Below are 25,990 nucleotides of genomic sequence, written 5' to 3' on the forward strand. Positions count from 1 at the left end.
GGGCTGTCCATCCTCCCAAACCTGCTGCCCTGGGAAGATACTGTCCCAGATTCCTCCCTGGCTGGAAGGGACCGCTCAACCGCCCACATCCCGCAGGGTCCCAGCACGGAAGCCAGCATCCCAGAGCGGCCAGGGGATCCCAGCAGGACCAGAGCTCAGCCCAAACCCAGCAAATGCACCTTTGCAGGGCACAAAGCAACTCCAGCTCTCAGCCAAACTCCGACAGAGGCACTGGGGAGGTTGCCCCAAGGAGAAGATGGAAAACAGGAGCTTGCAAAACTGCCCTACTAAAATCACAAACTCTGAGCCATGAAAAAACGTGCAACTTTCCCAGAAAGGGGGACAAATATAATTCCTATCCTCCACTTTCTGCTCTGCAATATTACAGGGATTTCTCCCTCACTCCCTGAAGAGTCAGCAGACATTTGAGGCTCACCTTTGCTTCACTGATAACTTCCAAAAATACACACATACATAAAAAAAAAAAAGAAATTAAGCACATGGGGTAATTAGTGCTCCACTGGTTTCATACAGTGACCATTCCTGTGCCAAACCAGAAGGCTCTGATTGACAAGGTCAGTTAAATAAGCAAATTGTTCATTTAAGTCCCCACTGTCAGCTCCACAATCTGCACTGCAGCAGCAAACTCCTGCCAGGGATGTAGGGTCCCGTCACAGCCAGGAGAGGGGTGGGGGTTCTCGCAGGGCTGGACACAGATTTAATGGGGTGCCCCGGGAGGAAGGGCAGCACCATGCTGCTGGCACCCATTTTGGGGGAGAGGTGGGTGGGTAAGGGATTTGCCCAAGGTCACACGGAGCAGGAGCAGCCGCCCCGGCCCTGCAAAGAATAGGGGAAAATCTCTGGTTTTTCCTAGCAAAGAGGGTAGAGCAAGAACCAGCACTTCAGCTGGCAAGGAGGGAGAACTCCTTCCCCCAACTAGAACTTTCTGCTAATAATAGAGAGGCCACGGGTGTTTCGCTTTGTTGAGGATGGAGAAGAGCCAGGGGATGGCTCCTGGAGGAATACACAAGCCTTTCCCTCTGCCTATAAATAATAGATTTTGAAGATCTACTTTGCATTACTTCCAGCAACTACTCTTGCTTGTCCTAATGCTTGGTTCTGCATTTTTAGCGCACAGTAAAGAACAAAATAACAGCTTACGGTGGCTTTTTCCCCCCACCAAATCCTTGCTCACAAACAAAAGGATGTGGCAATCCAAGTCGTGATCAATAGGATGCAGCAGCGTTTAGCTAATGAAATGGAAATATCCCATCCTAGGATGATGCCAAGACCTTCCAGGGTCTGGCTGTCCCCAAAGGGTCCTGGGACCTGCTCCCCCCAGGTCTGCCATCAAGGGGGATGTGAGGAGCCCCCTCGTCCCCGCGTGGCGCCAGCTGCTCGAGATTCCCCGATTGCAGGCAGAGGTCGGGAGGAGCAAGGCGGCAGCGCCCGCCGGCACAAACGTGGCACGTCCTAGGCAGAGCCAGGAATAGAAGCGAGGTCTTAATTTCTGGCCTTAAGGAAGAGCCACATGACTCTAATCACACCGCTCCATTACTTCTGTATGATGGAGCCCATGAATTTGATCATGCCTTAATAAAAAGGGATTGAACGCCTTCCGTGAATCACTCTGCCTCTCCCCAAGCCGCCGGTGCTGTCAACCTGTGCACAGACGCTGCTCACTCTGAGCCAAGAGGTGCCCGTTCACGGGCCCACTGCCAGCATCCAAAATCCAGCAGATGCAGTGTCAGCAACCGGCAGGTCCCCCTCACCCTCCAGCAGCCCTGGGCAGGCAGGGAAAGGCAGCAGGAGCCCCATGGGTGCTCCGTGGGCACCAGGAGGGACACGGGGCTGCTGCTTCCCTGGGCAGGACCCGAAGCCAGCGGAGGTACCCACACTGCCACCACCAACCGGGCATCTGCAAAGAGAGACCATTACAGGGCTGCCCAAACACACTGGTTTAGCCATCTGGAAATAACGTACTGGGGTAGAAAACAGAAAATTCAGTAATTTAAAGACTCCCAGTGCAATAATCAGGTTTTTACAGTGAGCTCAACATTTCACACTTGGCAGTGCCTGCAGCGATCATCTCCACCAGCAAAGACACTGACACAGGCAACCTATTTCTCCAGCCTTCTCAGCTCTGCAATGCAGCTTTCTTAAATATTGAATAAGTCTGCTGCTCTACACCACCTGCCAGTGCCAATGATGAGGTAATTTTTGCATTGACAAAGCCTAATGCGATTAATCTGGTTTGAAAGGGCAGGTTTTAGAGCCGGTCCATTCACTCAGTGAAGCACACTTGCAGACAGAGCATCGGCAGCAGCTTGTTATTCACCGCCAGCAGTCAGACCCCAAACAAATAACCCAAACTGCTGCTCGGATGCCAAGTGAGAGATTATTTCTGCGTGTCATCACCAAACAGGAGGTTTTGAACTCAAACGGATCCAAACACCATCCTCCGTCAGGCTGAGGCGAGCCCGGGCATGGGAGCTGATTTATGCTCCCCAGCTGGATGGTGGAGCTGGGCATTGGGAGGGAAAAATAGGGTATGACATGTGATTGCCTGATGGGGCTCCCCAGCCCCATGCCCAGGTAGAAGGGGTGAGTATTTTGGGGTGACAAGGACCCACTGGGAACCCCCCCAAGCCGAGCGGTCAGAACAGAAAATGCAGAAGCCAGGATGCACCAGCAGCTCCAGGACGGGAATCGTGCCCCCCCGCTGCTCAGCTCGCACATGTGTCCCCAAACACTGTTTTTAGTTGGAGCTCTCTCCCAGTTAGCAGTGACATTTGCCACCATCCCACAAGTCCATCAGGGCCAGATCCTGCCCTTCTCCATGCCCCAGTACCGGGGCCGGTGCCTGGCACCCAGAAGAGCTGTGCAAACCACAGGGGATCCCAGATCCCAACCGGAGACCTGGTACAGACACTGTGCACCCTGAATCCGGCTGTGCTCTGAGCATCTTGCAACACCTGGGCTCTTCCTTTCCCAGGAAAAAGAGTTTGCCCAACGCAGGAGCGATGCACACCCCACGGCATCCCCTATGGCATATGTGCACAGCAATAGGGGCCACAGAGAGCTGCCCGAGTAGACAGCGGTGTGCTCACTACCCTCCCAGCATCAGGCAGGATTTGGTACTACTGGATTTACCTGCAGAGGGGGGGAAAAAAGGTGTAAATAGCCCCAAAACAGCTGCTGAACCAGTTGTGCAATGCTGCAAAATAATCAGCAGACCAGATGGAGGGGCAGGAGGGCAGCCCAGCCCCATAGGGTCCCACGCACCGAAACTCCCTCGAATCCCATCATCCCCGGGCAGCCAGCGTCCGCGCTTTGTCTCATCTCTGATACAAATCGGTTTAGAAAGTTCAGGCAAAATTGAGCAAGCTGCTTTATGGATGGCACTTCAGGAAACAGCCTATGTTTGAGACCTTCCTTTAAAAAAAGAAAGAAGAGAGGCAGATCTCAGCTGGCAGAAACACACGTAAGTGGCAAACTGAAGCTGCTTGGCTTGGAGCCACCCACGGAACCCTGGACGGGTCTGGCACTGGGGCACAGGACAGCAGGACAGTCACCCTGTGACTCCAGGCAAAGCACTGAGCAACCCACAGCCGCAGCAGCACAAGCTGCCCGTGCTCCCATGGGGACCCCCGCAACCCAACCACCCGGCAATGCTGCTCCGGTGTGAGATGGGATCAGACCCTGGGGTGCAGAGCCCTCTGACCCACGCTGAAGCAAAGCGAGGGCCAGGGGTCCTAGAAATTCAGCTTTCGGGAAAGACCCAGAACCAGCGAGTCCTAAACCCAGGGTCATTGCATCCTTCAGCCCCACACCAGATCCTTACAGGGAAGCGAGGCCCCGCAACTTCCCAGGCCAGCTTGGCACTAGTTGGTTAATTAAGGCTAAACGTGGCCCCGCAGGTAACCGATGGTCATTGCTGCAGTCCATGGGTGACAGTGATCCACAGATCAGAGGCATACAAGAAATGCAATGAAAGTCCTGGCTCTCCTCTGGTGCCCCAATCCCATGGCTGCCCCTATGAGCCCACTCAGCAGCATCCTGCCCACAGCACCCATCCACCCAGCCCCAGCCCCATGGCACACCGGGACGGGACCGCCACAACCTGGCACACTGCTTGACGGCTTGGGGCATTCACCCATGCGGCATGCAGGAGCCCACCACAGCCCAGCCCAGAGCAAGAGGGCCAGCAGACCTCCTGAATGCCAATGCCTTTGGTTTGGCCAATGCCTCTGCTGCCTTTAAATTCACGTAAGGTGTCAAGAGATCCCTTTTTTCCCCTCCCCCTTAATTCCCAGCTCGCTGTCATCCTCCAGACAAAGATCCATCCCAAGGCAGCTGAGCAGCAGCGCACAGTCAATTTTATTTAAGCAGCACCTTGACATTTCCTCCAGCAGCTCCTTCACAATCCAAACACTGTTATGATGCTGTCACGAGGATTTACTCCCATTGATTAATTGCTGGAAAGACAATGGTGGAAAAAAGAAAAATCACTTCTGGGTTTATACGACTTACCCATGGCTGCTGGAGCTGGGGGTCTCCAGCCAGGCGATGCCCAAGCGCACCCCAAACCTACCCGGTGCTATTAAATGCAGCGGCAGCGTTACCATCGCTCCTCTTGCCGCGGCAGAGCTGCTCCAAAAGCTGCTTAGCAACAGATCGCTGCACCGCTCTGGCACACCGATCCGGCACGCCACCCTCGATTCGGGCACTGCCAGGGATGGGGCACATGGCTGGAGCTGCCAGGATGAACCAGCCTCATCAGGGATGCCAGCGCAGGGACCCCCACGCAACAAGAGCAGCAGCAGCTGAAGGAAGTTTAGCGATGTGAAAAGGCTGGGAAGTAGCTGCCGGCCCGGCGATGGAAAGCGTGCTCAGAGGTGCAGGTCCTGCTCACTGCCCGGGGGTGGTTTCCCAAAGGCAGTGACAGTCCCCACAAGATGTGCCAGTGGTGGTCAAGGACCACGGTGTCGTGCTGTGCTGTGGGAGCCATAGCCGGATGTGGGCACATACCCCATCCCCAGACCACAACCCTGGGTGAAGGATGCTCAGGGCCGCAAGTTCGCCCTCCTCAGGGGGCAGCAGGGATGCCCAGCCAGGGACAGGCTGGAGCAGAGGAGCCACGCGGAGCCAGGCACCCCACGACAGGTCTGTGCAGAGGGGGTCCCCCTGGCACCGCAGCCTGAGAGCCACGGGGAGCTCAGCCACCAGCAGAGAGGAGCACGCAGCCGCCCAGCTCAGCATCTGCACCACCCTGGGAGATGTTGGGCTCCCAGCTTCCCCAGTCACCATATGCAGCTCCTTTCTCTCCCCAAACCCCCACATTAAGCATCTGGTTTCACGCAGCTGGACCTGCCCCCCCATCATCGACACATCAGACCCAAACAGGAGAGCCCATACCCACCTCCCGGGGCCAGAGGAGAGCGATGCTGCTCAGACCTATGCAGGTACAGACAGGGACAGAGCCAGGGCATCTTCCAGCACATGAATGTTATAAACCATCACGGTCATTACCCTCAGCCACTCCCCAGTCTCCAGCTTAACGAGGATGGGGGAATTAATCAGGCTGGCCTTGCGGCCACTGCCTTGGGGAGCAGAGCCTTCCACCCTACCCAGACCTTGAGTGCTCACCTGGGACCACCTGGAGTGATTTATTTCCTATTATCACTAATTGGCAATGACTGCAGTGACATGGTCACCTGTCTGCGGGCAGGAGGAGGGCATGGGGCCAGGGCCACCAGCAGCGCTGGCAAACAGGCAGAGGGGTCACCACTGCCAGCATAGCCCCCAAGACCTGCAGCACATAAAGAGGGCCATCTCATTTTCAGATCCCAGAGAAAGTCCCTCAAAACTTAAGCACAAAGAGAGACTCCGAAGCTGCAAGTCCCCTCACCCTTCCTCAGCGGTTTTCCTCCCCTTGCCCTTTCCAATACCAGGGAGCATTTAACACCAGCACACATGTACCCACGCGGCCACAGAGACACAACAGAGTCCCACAATGCGCTCCCGGGTTTCACCCTCACTGCAAGGAGTGCTCCACACAAAAAAAATGTGCTTTTTCTACATTCAGCATGCTTTTCGGCTCTCCTTGGGAGCCAGGGCAGTGCAAAAGCAAGACCATGAAGGAGGAGAAAGCAGATCAGCAGGCTGGAGCCAGGGCCAAGCAGGGGATGGTATTTGCACCCAGGTGGGTTGCTCCTAACAGGGTTGCTGGGTCTGAAGCAGGGGGGGCTTCACTGGAAGCCCATCCCGCAAACCATGCACGCAGGTGATGGCAAACAGCTCCCACCGCATCGCCTGGATACAGCACAGCTCTGCCGGAGGCGGCTGGCGCCCGCTCGGCTGCAGGGCTCCTGCTGTCGAGCATCGCCCACCCAGCACTACTCTCCAGGGGGATGCCCAGCAAAGTGTCCACAGGATTCTAGGGCAATCCCCAGTTCAGCATGCAGGGCTCCACGGACCCCAGGCTGATCCCCACGGAAGGGCTGAATGCAGATCTCCTGAGTCAGCCCCTACAGCAAAAGCGAGCAGCTTGCTAAATCCCTACCACACGAATGATGCATCATCAAATAAAGCCCAGTATCACAACATTAACAATATTTATTTTCAGGCTAAGCTGCAGCCTGGGCTTTTGATACCAGTAATTAAAGCAAATGGTTCATCTGTTATCATCTTTGCATCCCTGGAGCCAACTGTCCACATTTTGAAGCCCTGTATTATCTTTTTTTTATTGCAGCCTCCCGAGAAGGGGGGAGTATCAGGCTGATCCACACACACTTTTTAGATCCCAGGAGCTGTGTAGCATGGACCAAGCCCAAAGCAGAGCCACGTTCAGGGCAGCCACCTTGCTTAAAGCTTTTTAGCAGCAAGATAGAGAAGTGTTAATCACTCAAAGACAAATTGCTGCTCCAGTTTATACCCAAAAGCAGAATTAATAGAAAGACACCAGCAAGAAAGATAATCAGGTCCCCTCTCTGAAACAACCTGTCCCTGGGAACAGCAGCATTAGCAGCCTCAGCCTGTTTTCCGAGGTGGCTGGTTTTGCTTCCAGGAGGTTTCAGGCTATGACTCTGAATAGCTTTAAATACCATTTGCAACACTTTAGTCTGTCCTGGGAAAGGAGCGGAGAAGGCACCTGCTCAAGCCCCTGAGCTGGGCAGCGATGCCCTTTCAGAGCCCTAACAGGGAGCAGAAAAACCAAAGCACCCTCGCAGCACACTCTCCGCTCCGGGGCCAGGACAGTCTCTGCATCCCACCGCTGCCAGATGCCCAGGGAAGGGGCTCAGCTCCCGTTGCTATCGCAGCTCTCCCTGTTCACACTCTGGGAAAAGGGTCAAGAGCCAATTTTAGGGGTTTAACACCCCCCCCCAAATGCCCAACGCGCTCCAAAGTTGCCCGTACATGGCAAAGTCCAAAAGCAACGACCAGAGCAACCTTCTGCCCACCACAACACGCCGAAGGGGCGATGCCAGCTCCATACCCGAGCCGGGTGCCAACTCCGGCCACTGCCACCGTCTTCCCACGGGACACGCGGCCGTGGGGAGATCACCCACCACCCGCACAGCTCCGGGACGCTGCAACTTTTCCCGGCCGGCTTCTCCCCGCAGGAAGGCGAGCAGGGGAATTACCTTTGGCTGAGCCGAGCATCCCCGGATCTCCTCCCCGACCCTTGCCCACCCGGAGCGGGAACCCCCAGCGCAGCCCCCGCTCCCCCCCTGCCCACCCCGGGGCTCCAGCCCGGGGGAGAGGAGCGACGAGACACCACCACCCACCCCCGGCTGCCGCTCTCCCCGCTCCCACGCCCGGCTCCAGCCCCGTGGGAGACCCCGACCCCCCGCCCTTACCTGGGCCGGGGTCCCGCCGGGCCGGGGGCCGCGGCACCGCCAGCCTCTCCCCCCGGGCTAGGCTGGGCTCAGCTGGGCTGGGCTGGGCTCGGCGCAGCGCGGCTCCGCCGGCAGCACTGCGGAGCGGTGCGGGGGCGGCGCGGGGAGGGGACACGGCCGGGACCGGCCCCGCTCCCTTGCCCGCCCTGGGGAGCCGCCCCCGCCCCGGGGCGCAGCCCCTTTGCAAAGCGGGGCGGGTCCCCCCCGGCTCCCGCAGCGAGCTTTGGGGAGGGGCGCGGTCAGAGGCAGCGGCACTCCCTCTCTGCCCATCCTCTCCCCTATCCCATCCCTTCCCCTCTCCCATTCTTCCTCCTCCCCAAACCCTCTCCCATCCTCATCTCCCACCCCCTCTCCCATCCCATCCCTGGGGGACACAGCAGGTTTTTGTACACACACACACATCACCTGGGTGATACTGGGCTTTGGACATCTTCCCCAGCCCTGCCCGCAGCCCCCCCAGCTGCCTGCACCAGTATCTCCCCACCTTCGGCTTGGGGGGCCGAAGTGGGGCAGGCGCTTCCCCCACGCAGCGCCTGCAGCATCAGCCAAAAGCTGTGGGAGCTGCCTGCCCGTCCGGGCTCCCCATCACTGGGATTTCAGCCCCCTGCACTCGGGTTTAAGCAGCACAGGGGATCCCACAACCTGCTAGCTCTTGCCCAGATTAAGGCTCAAGACCAACCTGAGGCCCGTGCACCAGCGGGGATCATGCTGCCTCTGGCCAAGCTCTACGGTGACTTTAGCACAGCTCAGCACAGGTCTCTCAGGGACAGTTACTGCAGAGAATTGGGAAAGCAGGTAATTTAGAGCACAGGGGGAACCCCGTTCCTGAGCTGAGGAACCCATGGCTTCATAAACTGAAAGGGGCAGGAGCCTGAACACACCCCCTGGCCAGACATCTCCGACCTCCCTTCCCCTGTGGCAGGGACCGTGCGGAGGGTGGGGTACTCGGCTCACAGCCAGGAGCGAGCTAGAGCCAGGCTGAGATGGAGCCCAGCTCACCAACGTGCTTTCATGCCAAGTTCCTCAGGTCCAGCAGCCCCGTTTTACCCACTCTCAATATTCCAGCGGGAAACCACAGCACCCTCGGGCTTTCGTGACTTTCCAGAAGTTCTCCTACCAGTTGCTCCTGCATCATCTCTCACCAGGTGAAGTGAGGTGGATGGAAGGGACAGAAATCAGAGCTGGCCTGACACCTTGGCACGAGCGGCCAAGGAGAGAAAGTTAATTAAAAAGCTTGATAAAAGGATGCTGTGAGATGAAGCCCAGGGGGTGAGACATGGCTCTGGGCTGCCTCTGTGAGCAGGAGGAGACCAACAGGCTTTGAGCAACACTCAGCCGTAGCCAAGGATGTGATGCCTGAGTCAGGGAGGAAGGAAAGTTTCTCCTTCCTGTAGCTGGATTTCTTTATATAAAAGATTTTTAACCAGTTGCAAGTAAGTCTTTCATGAAAATCCTACTTTTTTTTTCTGATTTAAAAAGAAATCCCTGAAGAGACAAAAATCCTTGAAGGATGGAGTGTGTTCCTGCCTTCAGCAAGGAAAGTATTCCACCACTCAAGGTTGAATGCTGATTGGCATTCATCTAGATGCTTGATGGACATCTTCTTCTCTTCCAGGCTCAACTATGTATTTTTATTTAGTGAAAGAATGCCTCGCTTATGCAAAGTGGTTGGAGAGATGAGCACAGTACTTTCAAGCTGATATGTCTTGACACCTTACTTGGAGATTCACAAAAAGAAGCAGCATGTGCAGAAATTTGAAAATCAGATCTAAAACTTGCTTTCCAGAAAGGAAAAAAGCAATACCTGCAATTTTCTGTTCTGAATACCTGGCACTCACTCCCCTTTTTTACCCCATCTTCTAAAATAAAAGAGGCAGTTTGATTTTTGTTGAATTATAAATACATTTTGGCAGTCTGACATCTGCAGCAGATCAAAGCACAGGAGTTTTATTTATTTATTTCCTCTCAGGTTTATTTTTACATTTGCCAGCCCTCTAATTCTCAAGGATTTGTTATATTTCCCCTTGTGATCCAACTCAGCACGCAGCAAAATGCTTGGTTCAACCCCAGAGCTATCCTGCCCAAAGGCTTGGATGGAGCCCGTCCGCAGCGCTCGGCCGCAGCACCATGCACCAGCAGCTCCTGCCCACACGCTCAAGTTCAAGTGCAGAGGCAAAAATCCCAGAGGTTATTAGGGCAGCGTAGCGTTTCCCTGCTCAAGGTCAGAGAAGCTCAGGCTGGATGCATCCGGGGCACCACTGCATCGAGCGAGCCTCCATCCTGCACTGCCTACAGTCTTGGGTTTATTACCATCGGCAACCCCACTGATTTCAATGGGAATAATTGAGGAATAAAACCAAGTTCATGGCTACAGACAGCTCCAGGCATCAAATCAGCACCAGAACCAGACCTGGAGGTGGTGGAGAGGCTTCACCTCAGCTGTCTCCTGTCCTTGGCTGCAGCCGGTGCCAGTGATGGAGCCAGGGATGGAGCTGGGGATGGAGCCGGGGATGGAGCCAGGGATGGAGCTGGGGATGGAGCTGGGAATGGATCGCTTTCCCCCAGGGCAGCATGGCCACACAAGCACAGCCTGATGGCAGTGCACTGAAAACACAGTCGCACAGGCAAATTAAAGCATCAAAAGCACTGCACGTGCCATATTGCTGACTCAGCTGTTGCTACCCTTGCACCACTGCTCGGATGCTCTGGGAGGAAACCTCTCCCCTTGTTTTATAGCCCAATTAGTTGCACCTAACTGAAGTGCTGGACAGAAGATAGGCAGCAATGAGCCAGCACCGGGGTTATCCCTCTGGTATCTGCAGAGTTGGGCAGTACCATGGAAAAAGGAATACGAGCTTTATAAAACAATTTTTCTTCAACATTTTTAATTGGGATTAAAAGCATTCCAGTGGAAATCTATAAACTCTCAGAGCTCAAGCACACGAAAGCTCAGGGCTGAGTAACAGCTGCTGTTGCTGACTCTAATACCAGGAAAAATAAACCAGGAGCATGTCAAGCCCTCCCCTTGCAGCCACAGCTCCAAGCACGGTTGCATGAGTTAAATTAAAATGATTGATGGCAGCTCGGGTGCCCAAGAGAGCATTTTTCGCTTCTGTAAATCACTAAAAGCCGAGCTACTCCCCCCACAAGCCTGCCTGGCCGCAGATCCCAAAGGATGCCCCCAGGAGCTCCCTGGGACATGACAGCAAGAAACACGTGCCGGCTGCATCGTAACTCACCGCCAACCACCTTAGCACGTGCTCTCCACTGCACTCAACCCAAGTGCTTTAGTGCTGACTTAATTATTTGACATGCAAGAGAGATGGGAAAGGACCCACTGCCCGACACCTGAAATCCATAACCAGCTGCCTGGCACAGCTCCTCACTGGTAAATTATGTTTTGGAGAAAGAGGTGGAGGAGAAAAGAGGGAGAGGAGGATGGAGAAGGGGGTGATGGGCACCAGCTCGAGCTCTCTGAGCAGCAGGACAGACCCTGGCAGCCAAAACCGGGGCAGTTGTGCCCAGCACTTTGCAGACCAGAGAGTTTGCACCTACTTTTTCAAGAGGACAAAATGCCAAGCCAAGACTTAGGCCAGAGCAGGAGAAAACCAGCCGTCAGATTCTCCCTCGGGACTTCCACAGTATGCAGCCGGATCCACACTATTTAATTAACACCTTGTCCCCCTCCAGCCCAGGCTCCTGCTGGCTCAGAAAATAACGAGCAAGGCACAAGCCAGAGGAGATAAAATCCCACCGAACAAAGGGTGAGGCGGCTTCTCTTCTCATTAAACTCAGCACTGGGTGGGATGTTTACGCTAAATACATAAACACAAAAAACAACCGTAACAGCAGGTCAAGGCATCCAGGAGGTGCAGGCTCAGCTCTCAAAGAACAGCGTGTGCCACAGCCAAGCCCCTCTCCCCATGCACCCATGGGTGCATCCTGGTTCTCAGCAGCTTTCCATGCAGAGAGGTGACGGTTGTTACAGCCACATGCCGCAGACCCAGGGAAGGGCATCGCCACCCCTAATACCATCAACGCATCGTGACAACATTATAAAACCTTCAGGCAGCTCCAGGAGCACCGAATCCCTCACGAGGGGATCATTGTGCCACAGTGATGACACCTCCAGGGTCACGCTCCCACCAAGTCTCTGCTGGGGAGGAGAGGACATGTTTTAGGGCTCCCGAAAACTGGTCTGGGGCAGCCTGAGAAAGCAGAGCTTTTGGGTCTGCCAAGCCCCTGGGGATGCTCTTCCCCTTGATTAAAGTGCCATAATAAAAATAAATAAAAAATAAAAATTAAAAGGGAAAGGAAAGCAAGTTTTCCCCCTTGCCACTTGATTTGGATGCCAGGGTGTCACAGGGACACCCAGCTGCACTGAGAACTGGTAACAGGGATTCTAATTTTCTGCAGAAGCAGTGGCTGGAGAAACAGAGGAGAAAAAGCACCTTGTGCAGATGCTGGCATGCCCTTTACCATCCCCTGCGCATCTCCACAGCACATCAGCCCTCGCCAGCCCCATCCCTACTGGGGACACAGGAAAGTGTCTGTAGTGAGGGGACTTCAGCATCCCACCCATCCCAGGTGCTGGCAACCCCAGGAGAAAAATCCCCCTCCCCAGCCCACTTACCACCTCACCTCGGAACCACCAAGTCCCAAGGAAACCCACAGGGACCCCAAATCCCTTGCCAGCACCCTCATCTCCCCTTCCTGCAGCCCCCGCGGTGGCACGGGCAGGACACAGACCCCCAGCCCAGCCCAGGGGCTCAGCCCATGGTCCCAGCAGTGATGCACAGCCCCAAGCTCAGCAGGCCTAGCTCAATCTTGTAGGCAGCTCATTACACTCTTTTAATATGATATGTGCTAGTTTTACATTCATTTTTCATTTCTGATAACATTCTGTCCTATATAACTGCACTATTATCCTTGGTGAGGTGAGGGAAAGAATATATTTCCTAAAAGACTGCCTGCATTAATTTTTCAGTAAGTGCCATAAAAGATTTAATCTCCAGCTCCTCTTTTGTTAATGGGATTAGTGTAACTTATTTACTGATTTAATTAATTGACATGTCTTCCACTCAGCTGAATACAGTGTTTCAGAAACATACTGGTTTGGACTGAAAATGACTGGGCTTCATTTCATTTTAGAGACTGCAAAGACCATGTGCCTGTAAGCTTTAAATTATTTAAATGATTTCCGATAGGGCGCATTAAAAAGAGGGCAGGAAGGAGCTTTATCTCCCTTTCCACCCATGAACGCGGAGCTTCGGCTGTACTACACCACTGCCAATATATATTCGATAACAACAGTTGTCACTCTGGTAACACCCTCCAGCACTGGGATGGACCCACTCCATCCCACAACAGTCGGCGGGACCTGCCTGCATCCCACCCGCTGCATCCCCGCATGCCTGGCTATGCCGCATCCTTGCCAAACTAGGGGTTTTATTCATTTATCCATCTCTCATCCCCTCTGAAGCCCAGGGCGATGGTGCTCGGGCTGCCCACAGAAGGGTCCTGAGCTGCAGCCCCAAGGCTGGGGGACAAGTACCCCCCGACACCTTTTCCATCGCTTTATATAGGTCACCCTGTGCTCAGCGGCACAGCAGCCACGCTTGCAGCGGGGGAGGTTGGACTTCACACTCTTGCTCTCCGAGCTGCTTTTCTAGGTCACCAACCCACAGCGGCATATTAAAATAGAGTCTCTCCACTTCCCATTTCCCACGGCCGTAGGCTGAGATGCCTGGGCTGTCGCAGCCGCCAGCCGAAGGGCAAGAGGTGTGAGAGGGTGGCTGCAAACCTGGGGGTCTGTGCATGCCCCGTACTCGCTCCTTCGGGCACCCGCAGCAATGCACGGGGCGGGCTGGGGGAGGCAATGCTGCACCCCCAAAATAAGCAACTCCAAGGGCATTTGGGGTGGGTGCAGCAAGATGTGCCTGTGCATGGGTTGGGAAGCCTGAACAGGGACTAACAGGGACCAACAGGGACCCGGTGCCTGGCCCAGCCCAGTGGCACTGGGTCTTACCTCCAGCTGGTGACCGAGGATAACGGCCCCACACCAGATTTCATATGAAGAGATAACGGACACCAAACCCCAGCTTAGCCTGGGAGGTGCAGCCTCCAGCAGCGATTTTTGTTCAATCTGCAATAATTAACTCACAGCAAATAGCAACATCCAGGCAGGCGGCCACATTCCCAGCCAGGCACAAAAACCTGGAAACACTCTCCCGTAGAGAGGTGGGCTGCTCCGCTTTGAAGCAGAGAAGCATCACCCCGCTCTTATCTCACTCTCCAGCAGCTTCCAAATGGAAATTTTACACCGGGAGAGAAAAGTCCAGCCCAGCAGCAAGCGGCAGCATGCAGGTGTCCACTTGCTCCCCAGCCCGACTCCCAGAATATCTTCCCATTCTGCCAAAACACGCAGGCAGATTTCAGCTGGCGGCTCCCCCATCCCTCCCCAGCCCAGGAATCGCACACAGACCCGCAGGATGGAAGCAGAAAGGCTGCTCAGGTGGCAGGGATGGCAGCGCTGGGTCACCACGGCACTTCTCACCGAGACGCCAGAGACGCCATGGCTGTCCCTGAGCCAGACCGATGGAATAATTTCTTGGTCTTTTCAAGTAGCGGTGACCATGACCACTGGTTGTTATCGTGTCCAAGGACTGCCTGGCAGGGCACAATGGGTCTTACCCTTTTGCGTTCGTTTGTTATTATTTCTCCTCTCTCTGATTTTTAGCGGGATCCTTTTCCTGCACCCTGGGTATGCTGCTCTGCCCCTTGATTCAAGATGTCAACCCAGGCAGAAGGTTCCCTCTTACAAGAAAGGAAACCAATAATATTTAAAACCCACAAGGAGCCTCAGGGAGACATTCCTATAATGCTCCAGGACTAAGCATCAGCCCCTGCCCCACCGGACCCACCGTGAGGTCCCTTCCCGGTGCTGGCACTGGGGACGTGGCTGTGCAGGGCTGTAGGACAGCAGGTTTTTGTGGGGACCCGTCTCCATGCCGTACATGCTCCCTTTTCCATATGAATCCACAGCAAAAGTCTTGACGAGTCTGATCACCCCAAAATCTCTGTTCTTCACATGGTGATCAAGAGGTTAAATCAGCACGCGTTATACTCACATGGGGACTGAGCAAGAGAGGACTTTTTCCAGCACGTGCAGCTTGTTTAACAAGCTTAGAAATCAATACTGTCGTCAAGTCCTACCCAAACGACAGCGTGAGCGAGACACTGCTGCAAAGGGATTTGGCTGTCAAGTCTTCCCTGCGTGGAATGATTTGCTGGGGCTGATCCCAGGGGCAAATCCCAGCCCAGACAGGCAGCCCCGGGGGAGGCGGAGGGTGCAGGGGCTGCGATTTGGGTCCCCAGGGAGCACCAGCTCAACATCCCCTCATGCCCACGGGCCGCGCTCAGCCCAAAGCCACCAGCAACCGTCTTATACGAAGGGCTGATTTCCAGCTTGTTTTATTTCCCAGCAAAGGCTGCAGGATATCGATTGCTGCTCAGGCCACTGCCTTGAGGGTAACGATTCGCTTTGAAAAATTAAAGCAGCAGCAGCTGAGTTTCTCACGCGACTGGGAGACAGGGCTGCAAATGGAAAGGTTTCTTGGCTGGTAGCTCAAGGCTTTAACTCCGGAGCTGAAAACTGGCTGGTTGGAGCTCCCAGGACGTGTGGATGGTGTATTTACAGGTGCCCTTGCTACTAGCATGCCTTGCTTTGGGAAGAAACCCAGGAGATATCCCTCATCCCATGCACAAGCCAGACAGCAAACTGTGCTAAGAGCAGCCTGCTGAGATGCTCCACTCACCCAGCGAGGACAAGCAGCTCCTCGCAGCCGGCCTCGGAGCAAGCTGGAGCCTCTGCAAATCTCCCAGCACCTGGGAAGGGTTAAACCTGGAATATCTTTGCATGAATATTCTCGCCAACACCTGCATCTCATCTGCATGGAAGGGAGAGGAGAGTTTTTGAGATATGCCAGAGCTAGGTGCTTTGATCTTTAGTGCTGTGGAGTCTTATTGCTGCTGCTTAAAGGAAAAACAGCCTCTGAGTGCTTGATATTCTTGAGTACACAAACACTTGGAGAAAACAGCAGGCTGAGAAATGCTCCTTAGTAGTTAACGTGTATTCATGCCCAATTCCGTTAACCTGGATAAAGAGGCCCCTAGTGAAAAAACCCAGGTTCAACCTGAGCATCCTCACAGAAGGGTACTTGTACGATTCTTCTTCCAGGAGAAACGTGCAGAAGGTCAGAGAAAGTCATCCAGATCAGACCAATAAATACACGTTACCCATCGCTGGGCAAACTGCAGTCGGTTAGTGGAGATCTATAGCTCTGAGGTTTCCTGCTGAAGATAAAATGCTGTGACTGGACTTGTGACCCAAGAAAGGTGCGCAGCATAGAAGCCACATCATAGAATGTATTGCTGGGCGTTCGCCTGACGGACAGACACACACGGCCAACATCGCTCCTGGACATAACAGCAAGTGATTAATTTTTGCATTGCTGCCCAAGAACCACCTCCCGTGTGGGGATTTCCAGGCTTCGCCCTGACTCTGGGCAGCATCTCCTCAACCGAGTTGCTACTTCTGCTATAATGCTGCAAACGCAGATTTTCCTGGCTCCCCAGCAGTGGGGACGATTGCAGGCAAAAGGGTTAAGGCAGGACACAGACAGCTTGAGCTCAGTGCTTGGTTTGACATGTCTCATTCGATCCCAGTCCCCAAAGGATGCTCCAGTATGATGCCACTGGTGCTGGGCTGGCCATTGGCCTCAGGGTCATGGGCAGCACCTTTCCACCCTACGCTCCAATGGGCCCACAAATGCACCTGCAAAGCCTGACCTGAATTTCCATGCAAAACCTGACCGCAATTTGCAGTTCTTTCCCAGAGGATCAGATCTGGGTGTTTGGGTGTATTCGAACTTTGCTTCAGCAGACACAGCCAAAGTCAGAGACGGATGCTCCCCTCAAACTATTGTATTGGGAAATTTTAAGACAAAATAAACACATTCTATTTGGACCAAGAGATAACTAAAGAAGAGCAAGTGACTTGGCAATAGCTACAGCCCACACCCAGCCACGGAGATTTGGCCAGAGGCAGCACAAGGTCCCTGGAGCTGGGAGGAGGCACCCTGTTAGTGCCAGCACCACGCCGGCTGATGGATTAGGAATGGCAGCCCAGAGCCCTGCGGCTATAAATCTCTGCACATCCACAGAGGCCAGTGGACATTCACGAGTCAGTGCTTCCAGGTAAGAAGCTGACCCATCTCTGCATCCCTGCACGAGAAGTGGGACATAGGGCAGGAAGGAAGAAATTCAGCTGTGAGGAGCAGCTGCTTGGGGTTTAGCATGCAGCACTTCCAGCGAGAACCTCAGTGCCAACACACCAAAGGTTGGCACCAGTGAAAGGATGGCATGGATTGGCCTTATTGCAAGAAAAACTACCTCCATCCTGATTATTTTCTCCTTACAGAAAGTCAGCCTTGAGCACAGCAAGATACCATCCAGGCTTGCACGGAGCAGGATGGAGAAGGCATCTCCACTGGTCAGGAATGCCAGCACTGCCGAGAGCTCAGGAACTGGGGCAGGGGAGCTGGATGCAGCTGTGGGGCTGGCCTGGGATGCAGCTGTGGGGCTGGCTGGCCCCAGCCTCCATGCCCAGACTACCCCCAGAAGCATCGCCAAGGCCAGGAGGGTCTTCTGAAGTGCCTCCCCACACCGCCACTGGAGAAGCGACAGTCAGGACCAGCCCCTCACTAAATTAACAGAGGCAAATGTCCACATTGCAACATGCTCCGTCATTTGTCCCATCCTCCTGCAAAGCCCACCCGAAATACAGCCTGTCTACATCTGCAGCTGTAGCTCCCTTGGGTGCCAGCCGGGAGCTGCCTCTGACTGCTCCGAACGCCCTCACAGCTACTAATCTCAGAAACATTTGTTAAATCTACTTTTTCTTCCAGGAACAGATTAAAGTGACCTGATTTCCAAGACTGCTCAGACACACCTGCATCCGTGGAACGGACTCTGCTATTAATTATTTCCTGAGCTCCTCGTCCACACGACTGTGGTCTGCATGGCCGCTGCTGGCCACGTCCTGCTGCCCTGCAGCCCCCTCCTCTCCTCTGCTTGTCCCCACAGCCGGTCTGAAAGCGTTTGCAGAAGGAAGAGTGGGATTCCTGGTTATGGCTGGATGCGGCCACCTCTTGCCTACAATCACCGGAGCAAGAGCTGAGCAGCCTCTTCCCCGCTTAGGAAGCAAAGGGAGTTACGTATCCTCCTTAATCTGTCTTCAGCCAAAAGCGGTAAATCTGTGGCCGTGCTGCAGCCCTGGTGTCCCAATGACATCTCAGGGACAGCTCAGCCACAGCTTCGACACACGGCGGACGGTGCATCCTGATGAGTGGCCTAAATCTCTTGCCACATCCCCCTCTGGCTCCAGCACATCCCTGGCCGTGGGCGGGAGGTGACCCAGTTGGGGACACACACGTTCCCCAGAGCCTCGGAGCTTTGGCAAAAGCATCCCCGGTGCCAGGTCCTGTGCCTGTGCCTGGCTGCCCCTGAGGTCCAAGTGAGGGTAGGAAGGGTGACCGTAACCGCATCACCATGGCACATGCCACAATGCCGCTGGGCTCACAGCTCCGGCCAGCATCCCTTGGGCAGAGACCACGCATGAACAGAACCAGCCTGTCCCAGAGCTGCCTTCTTTTAAGACAGCAGGAAAAAAGATCTTAAAATAACCCAGGATGAGCTTATGCCCCCAGACACCCCCCGCCGCAGCCTGAGTCTATGGGACTGCACCCACAAACGTACCTGCAAAACCTCACCTGAATTTCCATGCAAAACCTGACCGTGATTTGCAGTTCAGAGGATCAGATCTGGGTGTCTTGATGAATTTAACCTTTGCTTTGGCAGCATCGCTTTTCCTTGTCCTCTCCTGCGGGCTCAGCGGGGCCCCGGCACCCTGTGCCACTTCCTATCACCGTGTCCCAGCACCCTGGGCTGGCGCCGGGGACAGGCAGGACTGAGTGGCACGGCTGCGCTCAGCGGCTGCTGCCAGCGCCACCAGATCAATAACTTTTATCTGCATCATTATGTGCCTTTGCAGTGAAATAAATTAGACATGCAGAACACCAACCAGCCAGCGTCGAGTCTTGCGCCATGGGACAAAACACCTCCTTATCCATCCCAACAGGTCAAGGCACGAATCCAAGCCGGCAGAAGACGACACATGCCCAGGACTGGAAGTCAACCAGGTCCTGCATGGTCCTCTGCTTTTTTCTGAATTTCTTCGTGTCCTTTGGTTTCTCTGACTTCTGGAGCTCAGTATGAAATATGCCAGGGGAGCTTTCCCCATGGGGCAGATGGAGAAATTCCTTCCTGCTGCTGGCTGGGGAAAGGTCCTCCCCAGCCCATCCTTGGGTGTTGACTCAGGCATGAGATACCCATGGGGTCACCTGAGCTGTTGGAGATGGATGGGAGGCACCGGGCAGATCCCCGCTCCAAACAGGCAGCAGCCGCTCAAGGAATGTAAAACCTACCTGCTAGGAAAAAATGGAAGGAAAGAAAAAAGGAAAAAAGAAGGGGAAAAAAGGAAAAAAGAAGAAAAGAAAGAAGGGGAAAAAAGGAAAAAAGAAGAAAAGAAAGAAGGAAAAAAAGAAGGAAAAAGCAAGGAAAAAAGCGAGGAAAAAAACAAGGAAAAAAGCAAGGAAAAAATGGAAGGAAAAAATGGAAGGAAAATGGAAGGAAAAATGGAAGGAAAAATGGAAGGAAAAAATGGAAGGGAAAAATGGAAGGGAAAAAGGAAATAGTGCATGACTGTGGGCAAAGAACCACTGCAGCAGCAATACCATGTTTCTGTGTTAACCCAGCTGCGAGCAGGGAGGTTGGCACAGACAAGCAGTGGTATTTTGCGATAGGCGGCATTAATTAAACACAAAGCCGTTTTCCCATTTCTGCAGAAGGGGAACGAAAGGCAGGGGCTGGTGCTGATGACTTGCTGCCTGCTTGCAATGACCTGCAAAGTGAGAGCTCGCCTTCCTCTTTCTCTTTATTCTTGGAAAGAGCTCTACAATTTCAGCCTCAATATTTTTGGCAAAAAAGCAACAAGCAGCTGAAAACCAAAGTCTATCATAGGAAACGCCAGGCACCTCAAGCGACGAGCAGCACAACCAGCCCTGACTACAAGAAAAATTGGGCTCTGAGTGTGTTTCAAGTTGGGCACAAGCGGCAGTGATGGCTGAACGGGACGCCCACGGCCGGGCGAGTGGCAGCGATGTTCTGGCCAGGACGGGACTCACCAAACCTGCAACCACAAACAGATTTTTTACACATTTTTGCACCCATCCATTTGCTGAAATGTGGCTTACTCTCAGCCTACAGCATCATAGAGCCCTGAGAAACACCCAAATCCCTTTCCAGGACCCCCCCAGTGCTGTGGATAGCCTGAAAATGGCTTTTCTTTCTGTCCTCCCAATATCTGCCCCCAGAGAGGGAAGTCTGGGGCCGGGCCAGCCCCTTCCCAGCCCACCCGAGCAGGCTGCTGTAGCCTTTTCTTTTCTAGGGCTGTAAATCCTGACACAGAGCTTTTTTTTCCTGCTTTTTACTGTTTGGCAGCCGTTCAGGTTGTATTTGTGTTTTGGCTGCCAGCAATGCAGCATTTACAAACCTGCCCTGGATTTATCTGCTGCAGCATCGGCCACTAAATTAATGAATACAAAAGTTTGCGATATTTTGGAAATGGCAATTCTATAACACCCAAGATGCGCACCGGCCCTCTCCCGCCCACATCCCACTTCTCCTGCCTTGATTCATTCCTCCTTACAGCATCAGTCGGCTTCAGTTTCCCCCAAAATGGATTAAATACACATTTTGCTTTTCTTTCCCCCCTCCCAGCTGGGTTTGCCCCGTGCAGATCCCATGCAACAGCTCCAGGAGCACTTCCCTGTGGGTCAGGGCCCCCCCAGCTCTCCTAATCTTGGGGTTCCCCCGGAGACCACATGGCACCGCAGACTCTCCCCCCTGCCACAGGCCACCTCTGTGGGGTCCCGAGTAGATTCTCTGATGTCTAATAAAGGCTGAGCGCCTGCTTCAACAGCTCTCCGGCAGACGTGTTTTTTCCTCTGCCTTGCTGTTTAAGCACACCAACTTGTAAGAACTTAATTACCTTTGAAACCTTTAATGCTTTATCAAGTGGCTCGACAGTTCATGTCGTGCTGGAGGATGGGCACAAGGCAGCAGTGCAGTCACGTGAGCCTGCGTTTTTGGGGAAAGCAGGCTCAGGAAAGATGCTCTGCAGATGCCTGGGGCTGACACTCAGGAGGGTTAAGCATCCCCGGGGGCCATTCCTGTAGCGATGCCACACCAGCGCTGCAGACACTGATGGTTTAATTAACCAACCCCAGCCCTGCCAGACCACAGTGAATCCCAGACGGACATGCTTTGTCCGTTGTCACGTATCAGCTAATCCCTGCTAGGTTTGGCTTGCAGGAGCGAAGCTGGAGCTGGAGACTGTTTGCACCCAGCAAGGCTGCGGCAAGCAGTTCTAGCTCACCCCACATCCCACTGTCCCAGGAGCATCCTGGGGACTCCTAGCAATGCTTTTCATCACCACCATGACCCAGCTCTCTCCCTGGAGCCCAGCTCATCGCCAAAAAATTTTGGCCATCCTTCCCCAAGAGCATTCCAAACCCACATGCTGAGGAGCAGACAATGGTGATGCAAGGTTACCATCCACCCAATGCCAATAAGCAGTGATTTCAACTAAAAAAGAGGATTTTCTGGGGTCCTCAGAGTCTCATTGTGAAGTCAAAACCCAGCCCTATGCTTGCCAAATTGGGCACCCAGGGAAAATTCTTGCATGCTTTGAAAGTGAAGGAAGAAGGTTTACGTGGAGAAGATAAAAGCTCCTGTCTCCTCCCTGCATACAGTGTGTTCCTCTATAACATGGATGCACGTCATGTGTCAGCCTCGGGATTAATGCCAGTTATTTAGATCTTCTCCCCTCCTCCCAGGATTTCTCTATGGAATTTGATCTCTCTGCTCATTCCCACAGTGCTCTGTAGGATGCGCACCACGCGTCTTGGTGGCTTCCTCGCAGCATTCAGATTTTTGGAGAAATGTCACCACGGACAGGGCGAGATGCAGCCCACGTCACAGCAGACTCCACAGCCAGCCAGGGTGCAGCAAGATCCTGGAGAGAAAGGCTTTAAGGTGTTGCACATGCGGTCCCCATCCCTGGGAGTCCCCTGTAGAGGGTGGCAGGACCGTGCCAGGACATCTCCCCAGAGGACAGCTCTGAAGGATGCTCACAGAAAGCCAAAAGCATGATGACACCTGGGGTGGGTGCTGCTGTGAAGTGCCAGAGCTGTTCCCGAAGGCTCTTCCCATGACAAAGATGCTCTGCACCATAAATCAAACCAGCAAAAAGCAAAGATGGTTTTGGAGACGTGACTCCTTCCCCTGGCCACAGGAAGTTTGCATCGGCATCATGCCCAGGTGATGACTCCCATTCCCCAAGAGGGATCCAGCACTGAAGGAGGACCGAGAAGCACAGCTGAACCAGGGATGATCTTTGCACCATCCCACAATGTTCAGCAGCCCTGGGCTGCCACTGGACCCACCACCGAGGCTGGGAGAGCACACCCCTCCCTGCTGCCGGCTGAGCCAGGCCAAGAGGTTAAACACAAACTCATCAGCTGCCCAGATTCAATCTCTTCCAGTGATTTAGTTCTGCGCTATCAAAGCTGGCTTATAAAAGAAAGAGGTTTCCTTTCAAGAACTGTCAAAAATTCATTAAAGCAGTGACCAGTAACCCCCAAACCCAAGGTCTGCTACGGTGCCTGGGGCAGAGCCTGCAAATGCTGGAGCCAACAGTGCTGGATGTAGCTTTTGGCCAAACTGCACTTACATTTGCATTTAGGGGGTTTAGTTGCTACATGAAAGAAAACAGCAAGCACTATTAAACTTAATAGAGAGAAAATTGAGCTCAAATGCAAATGGTAAAGATGAAATTTAGAAGGGCTAAATGCTCTTCAATTCCTAAATGGCCAGGACAAATATAACATCAATAATCCCCATCGAGTTGGCAAGAGGCAGGATTCTTGCAAGGAAAATTGGTGGCTCCTTTTTTCTAATCAGAGTTGATGGGGATGAGCCAGAGGAGACAGGGACTTTGCAGGAAAGATCAGGATTTTGGTGCATTAGCCTGCAGGACGGAGACCCAGCCAGATCCACTCCTCTTAGCTAGAGGGACTGGCGCAGACTGAGGTGTCCAAAGCCGAAGCAGCGAGACAAGCTAGAGAGCACAAAGGTGCCAGCAAAGACTGAGCAATGAAGGTCCGAGCAGACGACGGCTCTGCCTGTGCCCCGGAGCAGGACGATGCTCGGTGTGTGATATCCTTGGCTTCCCCAGCCCAGGAGACCAGAGGTCTCCTGCATCTCCAGCTACCCTAGATTTTAAAGTCTCCTCTGAAGGGCCAGCTCCTCACTCTCTTCACCTTCAGGGTTTAACTGTTCAGGCTCCCTCTGCGCAGCCATGACCCTGATGGGTGGAAGAAGAAAGCAGGTTTAATTCTGCTCCCCTTGCTCAGCCAGGTCCTGATCTCTCAACACCAGCATCAACCCAAAGCCACCGCTTACTTCCCTGGAGCTACTCTTCATTTACATCAGCATAATTGATATTCTGGCTCGTTAGGTTTTAATGCACAGCTTTGAGAGCTTATTTAAAATTCATTGAAGCTTCCCTGCTCAAAAGGATTTAAGACCCAAAAAAAAAAAAAAAAAGCAGCATGTTTGTGGAATTCTGCAAAGCACCAAAGTCAGAAGGACCGAATGTCTCCATCTGCTCCTCAGTGCAGTGGGAACATGGCTGTAGTAAATCAAGACGGGGTGACGCAGCGATCCCTCCCACCAGTGGCTTTGGCAGCCACTGGTGCTCCTCTCCTGCCAGCGCAGACGGTGGACCTGGGGTGGGAGAAATTCCCCCATGAGCTGGAAGAAACCCCTGCGCTTCTTCCTCGTGTCCCCCAAAGGGGGAGAGCCGCAGCTCCGGGCTGGCAGGGGTGGACACTGCCCCGATTAAAGGCAGGGAGATGGAGAGAACAAGCGGCCACTTGTCTGCTAGAGCATCCCTTGGGCAGGGCTGCACTTTGAGATGAAGCTGTTGGAGCAGGGACTGCTCCGCTGGGTGGGATGGACCTTCCCCATCACCCAGCCAGCAGCTACAGCCGGCCAAGCCGCTGTGCACGGAGCTGAGCTCAACCAGCTGCTCCCCGGGTCCTGCACTGCCGGGATGGGGAGAGGGACACGGCAGCAAGGACACGCTTCTCATGCCATGATTGGAACCGGCCGCCCCATGCCCTCACCCAGCTGGGCCTGCTCCGAGGTGGGAGAGAGAGAAATAAATCCCGGTGCAGCAAAGCGCCTGGCCCTGTTTTCTTTCAGCACTACTGCTTTCAGCATTTATCCTTTTGGATACCTCGTTGCAATAAAACCCTTCCTGTCCTGGTCTCCATAGGATTCATCGCAGGCGGGTGGTGAGATCAGCAAAGTGCTCGTTCTTGACTTGCTGATCAATACAGAATAGGCACCCACTGGAGCTGCACATCATCCAATTAAAACATGTGGTGGAAGGAGAGATCCTGGGGATTTTCCTCTCTTCTTCTCCCCTAATTCCCAGAGTCCAAAAACACGTTCCAGAAGCTGCTAAATATTCCAGAATCAAGAAAGACGAGACAACAAGCAAGAGGGGAAGCAAACTGGGTTCTTCCACTGTTTGATTTTTCTTTTTTCCCCTTTCTTTTTTCCTAGCCTATGTTACCACCCACCTTGCCTCCCAGTAGTTAGCGACTAGCAGCTCCCGTAAAGAAGCTGAACACAGCAGATGCAGTTATTTATTGCCTCATCAACCTGAGGACAAGGAAAAATATTCCTCAACTATTAATGCCAGATAGAGTCAGCTCCCTTCGAATGGGACGTCACGGAGGATGGCTCTCCTTCGCCACCGCGCTGTGTCGGTGTTATTTTGGGGACAGGCGTCAGGCACCGGCGCTTTGCAAACTAATGGGGCAGCCTGTCCCCAGCCCGCAGGGAGCAGAAGTCTCATCTCCCAGCGAGCCAGGACACCTCTTATGCCATACAGCCATCAAACGGGGGCTTAAAGGTTGTAGCAGAGGTGGGTGAGAGGACAGAAAAAGAAATTAAAAGGATGTTAAAAGCCTGAAGGACTGTCACGGACTATGCACCTTTCTCCCAGCTAAACCGCCCCATGAGGCTGAAGCATTTCTTCCTCCTCTTCTTCCTTCTTCCACCCCAAGAGAAAAGAAAAATAAGAGGGGAACAAACCAAGTGCATATTTCAGAGCAAATCACTTTAAAAGCACACTTAAAACTCTCGCGGCGCAGTTTAAGAAATGTAACGCGTCCTCTCAAAGGAGATGGGTTTTTCCCCCCCCATAAAATGATCCACTAACGGCTTTCCAAATGTACTGCTTTCCAAATGTACTGTGTGAGAATAATCTAAAGGCATAAAAACACTTGCCAGAGGCAGATTCTGTAGGATGTGTTTGTCAACAGCTCCCCTGCTGTGCCCACACACCCGGGTGCTCGCACCCATTTGCACGTTTGCACCCTGGAAGTTGCCCACAGGGAGGGGGGGTCAGGGCTGGGGATCCAGCTGCCCCCCCAAAACCTCTGGACATGAGGTCAGATTCTTGTGCTGTTCCCCCTCCCAAAATCTGCACAGCCATCAGCTTTCTGAAAAGTCCAAAGGGACCACGGGGTCCAGCCCTCAGTCCAGCACCGCGAGCCTCCAGGGCTGCTCCCGGCAGCCCCTGAAAACTAAAATAGATCCAAAAAGCAGATTTAAACCGAGGAAAGCAAAGAGAGAATCAAGGAGCAGCAAAGAGGCATCGTTTAGGTTTTAAGAGCAAGTTAAGCTAACGATCGCTCGGCTTTCTCATCTCTCTCAAGGCAAATAAAGCAGCAGACAGGTACCCGAAGCCTTTCAGCAGCTGTCTGTAAGGTTGCTGGTTGATGCATCGGCTTTTCAAGTTGTACTCAGGCACAATAAAGTCTGAACTGGCA

At 53.6% G+C, this 25,990-nt stretch overlaps 1 protein-coding gene across 3 annotated transcripts in view; it reads right to left on the reverse strand.

Annotated features, from left to right (window-relative positions):
- Positions 1–18,864, reverse strand: part of RPH3A (rabphilin 3A) — a 47,656-nt gene extending 28,792 nt beyond the window's left edge. For 2 of the 3 annotated variants that reach the window (XM_052797213.1, XM_052797211.1), the window contains exon 1: positions 7,863–8,059. The gene's annotated coding sequence lies outside the window, so the exon portion shown is untranslated. Of the gene's footprint in view, positions 1–7,862; positions 8,060–18,733 lie in introns of those variants that run through there. The other variant, XM_052797212.1, reaches the window with a different exon arrangement.
- Between the last annotated feature and the right edge of the window lie 7,126 nt (positions 18,865–25,990).

This window comes from Harpia harpyja, chromosome 9 (assembly GCF_026419915.1).
Source record: "Harpia harpyja isolate bHarHar1 chromosome 9, bHarHar1 primary haplotype, whole genome shotgun sequence".
In the NCBI taxonomy this organism is placed as follows: domain Eukaryota; kingdom Metazoa; phylum Chordata; class Aves; order Accipitriformes; family Accipitridae; genus Harpia; species Harpia harpyja.